We start from the raw sequence: 9,713 nt of genomic DNA, 5'->3' as shown, positions 1-9,713 counted from the left end.
ATCTTTTGACCATAAGTTGTCAAGGCGTCACCTAAGCAGATGCCTAGGTGCCTTGTTGGTGTCGCCTTGCGTCCAGACCCCCTTCATTGCCTTGGTTTGCCTAGACACTATCACACCCCGACCTGGTTAGTAAGGGCAAAGTGTGACCGAATGCCAGTTGGCATTCAATCGATCTCCTAGGATCAATTAGTGCAGTACTCCTAATCACAGTTCATAAACACAGTAAATCATTGCAGCGGAAGAGAATAAACAGTAATAATAACAATAATAATAAAGGAATCAGGTGATAACTGAGTATTTATATTAAGTGAAACCTGTGATACAATGTATAGTTCTCAAAAGGCACCACAAGTACAAAAGTAAAACAGTATCTACATATTATATTTCACAAAAGAAGTTTATAAACACAAAAAGATTAGCCTGCTCCATCAGGCCAGATCAAGTAAACGCGCATGCATCGCATCCGCAGAAAGCTTCATGAAATTCAAACTTCTGCACCGTACAGTCCTCCTCAGTGTGGAAGTCAGAAGCAATAAAAACAACATCATCTAGTTTCTCAAAACCAGCAGCACTATCTAAAAAAGAAGAGGTACCACAGGGGTGAGCTCCACTGAGCCCAGCAAGGGAAACATGCAAACACAAGCATATAGTCCATGATTCATGACCTATATCTAAGAATGCTACTAACATCAATGTTTAGGTCTCATGAGGTATAAATGCTACTGTAGTAGGTATGATATTCTCAGTCACGGAATGAACTCATCGGTCTTCCCAAGAATACCACTCTACTACGGTGGGGACTCGCCAATTCCGGAATATACACATCAGACCTCGACGAACCCCCAGTGATAACTGATAACCTTACTGTTATTCCCATTCCAGTATGTACTCATCAGACCTGGGACAGTGAATGACATTCCGGTATTAATCCTTCAGACCTGCAACGGGTTATCCAACACCTTACCCCTGTTGGCAAGGGTCGTAGCATTTAGGTTAATGATAGCCCAACCATATGCATTTCTAAACATGATGTCATATAAGGCAGCAATAGATAGTAATTTAGAAGTCCAACATCATTTCTCAATACATCACAATTGATCATAGTAAAAGTATGCAAATGCAAAATGAAATGACACCTATAACATGCACTCTTCTAATGCAAAATAAAAGCTATAAAACTACATGATTATACTACTATGATGATGCATGTCAATGGCAACCAGCATAAAAAGTAAATTAAAAGAAACACTCCAAAGAAAAGTCAGAATTCCCTTACCTGTATTGAAGAATAAATCCTAGTTAACTGAAGCTCCAATACACACAACTATTACCCTCTTGAAGTCACAATGGCCTATATAGTCAATATACAACATTTGTTAGGTCTAACATAACCCTGGGCAAAGGCCCAAAGTATACAAGAACTAAAACCAAAGTTGTGGGTGGATTCAGAACTGGCTGAATCCGGTTGGTTGTAGGACTCAGGTGTCTGAATCCGGTTGGCCTACCAGTGGCTGTTCTGAGATCCAAAACCCATGGATCATTAATGTATGGGGCTATCTTCCCAAAATTAGTTTAGGGCTTTGATAGAATACAACAAAGGGGGGATTTTGACCCATTTGCATGTAAGGTCAAATTAGGTTTTCTAATTAAAAATTAATCAAAATAAAGATTCTGAAACTTTTGGGAAAATGGCTGAAATAAAAACAGAAGATAAGGAATTGGTATTACAGCCTGGTTTTGGTGATCTACTAAGCTATACCAAAGTCCAAATTGGGATTTTATTAAAAGCTATCTAATCTCTTAGGTCTAGGCTGAATTGGGTCTTAATCTCAAAAAGAATTCAGCAAGATAAATAGAGAAGAAATTGAGAAGTTAAGGTTTAGGGTTGGATGATGCCCTAGAACAATAGATTGGTTAAATTAGGTTTGAGTTTAGGGTCTTTAACAACCTAATTTAGGGTTCATCATACTAGGGTTGGTATGGGTCAAGAATTCATCCATTATAGAAGAGAGAATAAAGGAATTTGGGAAAACAGGTTTAAGGTTTAGATGCCTTACCTGAATTGAGAGTGCAATTGATGATGGCAGCCCCAACTCCCAAGCTCCAAGTGAATCTCTAAGTTAGAAGAGATCAACCCTAACTTTCCTTCTCTTTTCCCTTGGTTTCTTCTAAGCTTCCAAGGCTGAAATCGATTTCTTATTTAGGTGTAAAATGAATTCTTAAACTAAGGATTTCTTATATAGAAAGTCCTATTGAGGGCTATTTGTTATATATTAATTAGAATTAGTTTTAAGAATGTAATTTCCTAATCTGATTTTAAAGTAAATTAATTACTTAAATCAAGTTTAAGTTATAACTTAAGTCTTAAGAACTCATGAAGGTGGGCCCGGGTATGTTGGCACCTAAGCAGTCTAGATTTACACAGGATGTGGGTCCCACTAGGTATAAATTACTATTCTGCCCCTAGTGCAGTAATTAGGCAAGAATAGTATATATATATATATATAGAATGGGATTCTTACCTATATACTGGCCTAGGATATGGTGAGGTCCCGCATATGCTCGATCCAGCATGTTTGGCATAAGAAACTGATATGCTGAGACCCGGTAGGATTCTTAGACTCAAGGACAGCTAGCTGTCCTGGCTCCTCAGAATCCTCCATAGGTATGTCAATGGATTGCTCTGAATCCACCACTGATGCAGCCCACAACATAGAGGCAAGCATAGACACAGACCCAAAACCTGTACTCACACAAGTTCAAAAAAATTCAAATTAGAGGTGGGTTTCACAGACACCGTGACAACTATGCTTTGGTCTTATCTTTGAGAATATGACCTGTTGTTTGCCGTGGATATGTTCAGGTTCAATTATTTGGATTTTTGTTATGCCTCATAGATATTTTCAGGCTTATGCCATCTCTCTCATTCATTTTGGAAATTAGAAATATCCATTGTTGGGAGGGAATGCAGTATCAAGTCACAAAATATTTTCTATGCGTCGCATTTGGGAAATCCTTCTTCCCTTCTTCGAACTCTTTCTTTATCATTAATAAATTTTAAAAGACCAGAATGAAAAGGTTGTTTCAACCTAGTTGATCCACATAAATGTAAATTTTTGTCCCCGATTTCTCGAAGGTAGATTTTCGGGAACAATCTGTTGAAGATCCTAAAATCTTGCTTGTTGGAATCGTTGTTCAAAGATTTTTGTGAACATTGATGGGGCAGCTTCGTGTTGGTTATAATCTCTGACGATTGCACCTCCTCTGATTACTCCCGATGCGATTCCACCTTGTTCTGTTACCCCTGATATGGGTTCAAAGGATGATTTTTTTCTCCGACTAAATCTCAGTTGATGATGGTTAATGAAACAGTTAAGGATCCTCCTCAATTGAATCCCCTCTATTAGTTACTTTCAATAGAAGGAAGTGCTTTTCCTTTTGGGACAATTACTTTGGATCTTCTGTCTTGTGGCAATGTTGAGTTTGAAGTGAATAGGTAGAATGCTCTAGCAAGTAGTAAGAGGAATTCAATTTTAGCCTAAAAATGAGGGTTTAATCTTGTTGCATCGACAGTGCAGTTCAGAGCATGGTTACATGACTGTAATGTAGATGGGGGTTGCCGGGTCGGTAGTAGAGAAAGGTAGGGAGAAAATATAGGAAAGGATCTTGAGACTTAACATTGCCATGTAGGGCCAAGGAAGTAGCGTCAAATGCAGTGCACGTTTCTTAAAAACTGGGTCTGGTTTGGCCCCTGGAGGGGACAAATAATGCTAACAATCTCTTTCTTAGCCTTCTGTGCTGACTTTTTGCTCTGCAGCTCATTCTTCCTTCTCTTTTCTGGCGGTGGGGGTGGGGGGCATTGTTTGGTTTTCTCGTTGTGTTGGTCTGGGCTTTGGCCCAAGTTGTTTCTGTTTGGTTTTTCGTTTTCTAGGTTTAGGCTTTTGCCTAAGTTTTTTCTCCTCTTCCTTATTTTCCTGGTTCCTTGTTTTTCTTTATCCAGTAAATTGCTTTTATCATTGCTGTTCAAAAAACAAAAAAGAAGATTGGTCCTGTTTTATGGTATGAGAGGCTTAAACAAAGGTGTGTGTATATATATATATATACATAGAAGAAAATTTGCTGAAAATAAGAGAAATAGAGGTTGGGCAGGTATAAAGCTGGAGGACCTGCTTTCATCCGTTGGATTCTTGCTTGTATATCCTCCCCCTCTTACTCTGTCATCGTCAATGGCTCCCCCATCAGTTTTTTCCATTCTAAAGGTGGGATTCGCCAAGGCTGCCCCCTCTCTCCTTTCCTCTTCTCTCTGGCCTTGGAAGTCCTCTCAAGGAGCATCCAAGCCAATACTGACCTCCATCTTATCTCCCCCATTCCCAAATGCAAGCACCTTAACCTAAGTCTTTGCAGACGACCTAATGATCTTCTCCAAAGCTTCCCCCTCTTCTATCTCTGCTAACATGTCTTCCCTTCACCTCTTCGAGAGTCTCTCTGGCCTCCCTATCAGCCTTCTCAAGTCCAAGCTCTTCCTCTCTAGAATCTCAGATTCCGACAGAGACACCCTCCTGCGCCTTACGGGTTTTTCCTTGGGGTCCCTCCCAGTGAAATACCTGGGCCTCCCCTTCATCCCTGCTAGGCTCTCTAGCCATCTTTGCACCCCCATGCTTGACAATATCCGCAGGCGTCTCCAACTCTGGAAAGGCAAGCTTCTCTCCTACGCTGGTAGGCTTGAGTGCATTAAATTGGTTCTCCAATCTTCTTACATTTACTGGTGTGGCATCTTTGGCCTTCCTAAAGCCACCATGAAAGCCATGGAATCCCTCTTCTGTGTTTTCCTTTGGAAAGGGAAGGAAACCTCCAAATTCCTCCATCCAGTCAGCTAGAAATCCATCCTGCCTTCCCAAATTGGAAGGAGGCCTTGGCATTCGCCGTATCCGCGACTCCAATACTGCGGGTATTCTGAAGCTTATTTGGAAAATCTCCTCCAAACATGACTTCATCTGGGTTCTCTGGGTTTACTCCCATCTCCTAAAAAATGACTCCATTTGGACTGTCCCCATCCCTTTGGATTCCTCCTGGGTCTGGCGCAAAATCCTCCTTCTTCGTCCCTTGGCGCTCAGAGCCACTTCCTCTTCTATTGTTGATGGTTTTTCCATCTCCCTTTGGCTTGAACCCTGGCACCCTAATGGGGTCTTCTATAATTTCTTTGGGGCTCGATCAATTTACTCCTCCGGCATTCCCAAGTCTGCCCCCCCTCTCTTCCATTATCTCCCTTGGATCCTAGTCCCCCTCCCTCCCCCTTTCCCCTTATCCTCTCCCAGATCTGGCATTCCCTTCCCCCCTCCCCCCCTCTTCCTCCCCATCTCATGCAGACAAGGTTATTTGGCTCCCTTCCTCAAATGGCCTTTTTAGCTTTAGATCTGCCTGGAACTTTGTTAGGACCCATGCCCCTTCCGTCCTCTGGCACAAGCTAGTCTGGTTTAAAGGTCACATCCCTCGCCATAGCTTCTTAGCCTGGAGAGCCCTTAACCTTTGCCTCCCGACCCAAGCATTCCTCCTTCACCGAAGAATCCCTGTCCCCCCTTCTTTTATCTTTGTTGGAGTGGTTCCGAAGACATCGACCACCTATTCTTTGATTGCCCCTTTACCTCTACCATTTGGTAAAAAGCCCTGTCGCCTATTTGGCCTCGTAGCAGGAGACCCCTCCCTTCGCTAGAGAGTGGCTCTGTCTGGTCATGACTTTCTCTGGTTGCTCTATCTGTGACACCATTGACAAGCTTGTGTTTGGTGCCGCCCTTTATCACATATGGATGGAGAGGAACATTAGGAGATGGACCTCCAATTCTAGGTCTTTCGACTTGATTTTGAAAGCCATCTCTTCGGATGTCTCCTCTAAGCTGAGTTTCTTGCCTCAAAAGGCCCTTTTGGACTCCCCAAGGAACAGGCATATTGTTGATTCCTGGGGTTTAGATAGTGCTCTTTTACAGCCCCATTCCCCCCCTTAGTTGGGTTCGGGGCTTGTTTCTTTCCCCCCCTCTCTTCCTCTCGCTCCCCTTGGGCTTTAGTAATAGATTTTTTATTCATCAGAAAAAAAAAAAGCTGGAGGACCTCATAAGCCATGCTAGCAGTCAGTACATGGGGTTTTTTTCATGAATCATAATTGAGAAGAATGGGAGGAGTCAACATTTCCAAAGGGGTCTTGAACCATGCCAGGTTGGAACTTGTCAGCTGGGAATGGATATCCTGCATTCCGTTCAAATGCTATAATTCCATATCCCTTTATCTTTACTCGCTGAACAAGAAGCTTGAGGAGCTCAGATCCCAAACAACCCAAAATGCAAATGTTCTCCATAGTATCAAACATCTCAAAAATACTAAAAATGCCAATGTTTCAAAAGTACACTTGATGTCTGACCTTTCTGGCCCAGCAGCTGCTGGTCCATTGTTCTGTTGTTTGCTTTGAACAGTTATAAGAAATTAAGTCAATAATGAATGATGTATGATGCTGACGTATTTTTTAATGTAATGGAGAACTAGTGTTTCACTTGCAGGAGGCAACAGAAAACAGATGCACAAGATCCAAAGAACAAGTCAAATAGTAAAAACCAACACTAGATACCGAGATTTATTGAGAGGAAACAAGATTCAGGAGGAATGAATCCTATGAATCCTGTTTAGATTCTAGGCTTGATTGCAGGCCCAAATCTCCTTTCTATATTTCCATTTCGTATAAAAGTGACAAAACTGAAAATTGCCATGGTAATGCCTGAATAGAAGAGGGCTCTAATTTACCTGAAATGACAATTTCACCCCTAATAGCATAAACCGGGCCCAACTTCTTACACCTGCAAAGTAGTCCTCTAAATCATGAAACAGTTGGAAGAGTTAATAAATAAAGTAGTATAAGCTGTCCCATGATCCGTCTCCTTTGGGTAGGTGAATTTGCTAACATGCACCATTTCTCTTGTTTGCACCCGCATCACCAGTTTCTAGAGTCCCTTTATTGCTACTGTTTTTGCCCTGGTTAAACAACAGGAGTTGGTCTCCGAGGACTATCTGATTCTGACAATCTGAAAGCTCTGACTACATTGTACACTCCATTTGACCTGTCAATAGTTTTTGCTCCCCAAATGGTTGGGGTTTAGGACATTTTGTGTAACGCTCCCGAAACCACCCTAGCGGTTTAGGGACATTTACGGTCCATAGATCTCAAGTTAAAGGTTATGAACCGGAGGAGAACCAAAAACAGATATATTAATGTAAAATGGTTAAACGAAAGATGTTCCATTAATATTAGATGTTTTAAAGTTGCTGAAATGAAAATTACATCCTTGAAAATTCAAACCATAATTAAAAGTTTAATTCCAAATTATATAAAACCTCAAGAATAACTTAAGTCTTAAAACAGAAAAGTCTTAATCGAAGGTCTAAAGCCAAAGATAGCTAATATAAAGGTCCATCCTCTCATCATGAGTAAAGTCCTCAACGCCCTCATGTGCATAGTCATCTCCAAATTCCGTCATAGCTGAAATGTGGTGAGGGTAAGCTTTGGGAAAAGCTTAGCAAGTACAATACATGATTCCACAGGTTTAAAAATAATCATGCAAATAAGTCTGAAAGACATACATCTAGTATCCTATCAGGAAAAACATACATCACCATAATCATAGCGTATCATCAAACAGATAAGTCAATATGATAATGCTCATCGAAACAACGATAAAGACAGTAAATAAATAAATGCTGAAAGTAAAGGCAAAAGATAATTACTTATCTCATGTAAAATCGACTAGTAGAGTGATCGCAATCATACACTGATCATGGCCCTTGTGATAGCAGCACATGCAACAGTCATGAACAACATCATCCTATTGTCCCACTCAGTCAAACAAAAACGATTGACACTACCAGTGACCTATAGTAACAGTAGCTCCGCAATGCCCCCGAAGGTTTTACCAGCATGCTTCTCAAACTTGAATACTATGGTATGGAAGCACAATGTTCCAACAAGGAACATCGTCTTACCTTGTCGCCACACGTAAGCCCATGCAGGTAAGGCAAAACAAATCAACAAAAATATCCTATAACATATATATAATTTTCGGAATAAAGGCTAGCTATACCTCAACTCCATCGTATGATGTACTAATGGTAAAACGAGCTAAACATGTGAAAACAGAATTTTTAAAGAATGAAATAAATATGTGAAAACAGAATTTTTAAAAACACTAATAAGTATCTAAGACATGCACTTATAATCGTGAAGATCAAGCAATAATCTCCAATCAAACGGTAAGCAACTTCTCCAATTCTCTTGGAATGTAACTACAAGCTTTAAATCAAAATAACAAAACAGAATTTTTTTATGCACAACAAAATGCATGAATTTATCAATTAGGAAGCACCATTCAAAGCACTTCGTCATACCATCACAATCATGTATAAATTTTATCTTATGCATGCATACTTTTAAAGAAAATTTCAGCAGCATCTATCTTGAATTAAATAGTGAAGAATAAAATACTCTTCTCAAACACTCAAGTGCATGCATCAATTAAGCAATATAAAAATCTAATATGAGCATGAAATAATTAACTAAACAAGAGGCATGAAAATAAAATTCTGGTTTGACATATATAAAATATCAAGTAAAATCATGCACAGTACTCACCTCTTCGAGAAAATCTGATTAGACAAAATACCAAAGGTTGTTGGAATCCCAAGCTTGCTAGGTGCTCTAGTGGTGCTAAACGAGAACTTCTCCGACTTAGAATGCTTGAAGAAGATTGCCACAACTCTAGGTAAAAGCCCCCTCCTTCTCCTTCTTTCTCTTTCTCTTCTTTTCTCTTCCTCCCCTCTTCGAATTTTCTAGCCCTTCTCTCTCCTTGAATGATTTATTTTTTTGAAGAATGAAGGAATAAGAGAATGAGTAGAACCGTGGCTTCCTTCTAGTCTAGCCACAATGACTTATTTTCTTCCAACTTGGACTCTCTCTCTCTCTCTCCCCCTTGCTTCTAGCCCAAGAAATTCTAATCCAAAGGTCTTAAACACTCTCAATCCTATCACCACATCACTCAACCACTAGGATGCTATTTAAGTTAAATTAGATTTTATCTATAAGAATAATCCTATTTAGTGCAATCATCCTTCAAATTTTATTATGGTGACACCTAACCAATAGGATAGAAGAGATTGGAATCTTTTAATTAATTAGATCTTTTAATAAAGAAGTACTCCACAATAAGAATCCCTAATTATAGTAATTCCTATTTTCTAATTTGAACTAAGAAGGTCTACTTCCTATTTTTTTTTAATACTTTTATTCAATAGTAAAACAGAATCCTAGATTTATACAAATTACCCCATATCTCTCTTTGGGTGGGGGGGTTGCTTATCCACGCACAAGCAAGGAAACCTCTCTCCCACGTTTCTCTCTTTCTAATTTAAAAAAAACTCCCAAGCTAGAATCGTGGAAGGCCCCCTTTTAAGCCCAGTAAAATTATAAAAAAATATTTAACTCTACCTCTCAAGAATGGAACATTAGACCTCTATCCATTTGAATTAAATTTCAAACCACAAGGCTAGGTTACTAGTTATTCTATAAACATAAAAAATCAAATATTTATCCTAATTAGCCCTAATTACATATTAGGCAAAATAATAATATAATTCAAAATAAAGAGGCACACTAGGGTTAACTACTTACCAAGCTTATGTAA

At 39.6% G+C, this 9,713-nt stretch overlaps 1 protein-coding gene across 4 annotated transcripts in view; it reads left to right on the top strand.

Annotated features, from left to right (window-relative positions):
• The window catches only part of LOC122660842 (BEACH domain-containing protein B-like), a 133,755-nt gene that overhangs the window by 20,745 nt on the left and 103,297 nt on the right, over nt 1-9,713 (top strand). The gene's annotated exons all lie outside the window — the stretch shown is intronic.

This window comes from Telopea speciosissima, chromosome 5 (genome assembly GCF_018873765.1).
Source record: "Telopea speciosissima isolate NSW1024214 ecotype Mountain lineage chromosome 5, Tspe_v1, whole genome shotgun sequence".
Classification (NCBI taxonomy): Eukaryota; Viridiplantae; Streptophyta; class Magnoliopsida; order Proteales; family Proteaceae; genus Telopea; species Telopea speciosissima.
This window is presented reverse-complemented; position numbering and strand designations above follow the sequence as displayed.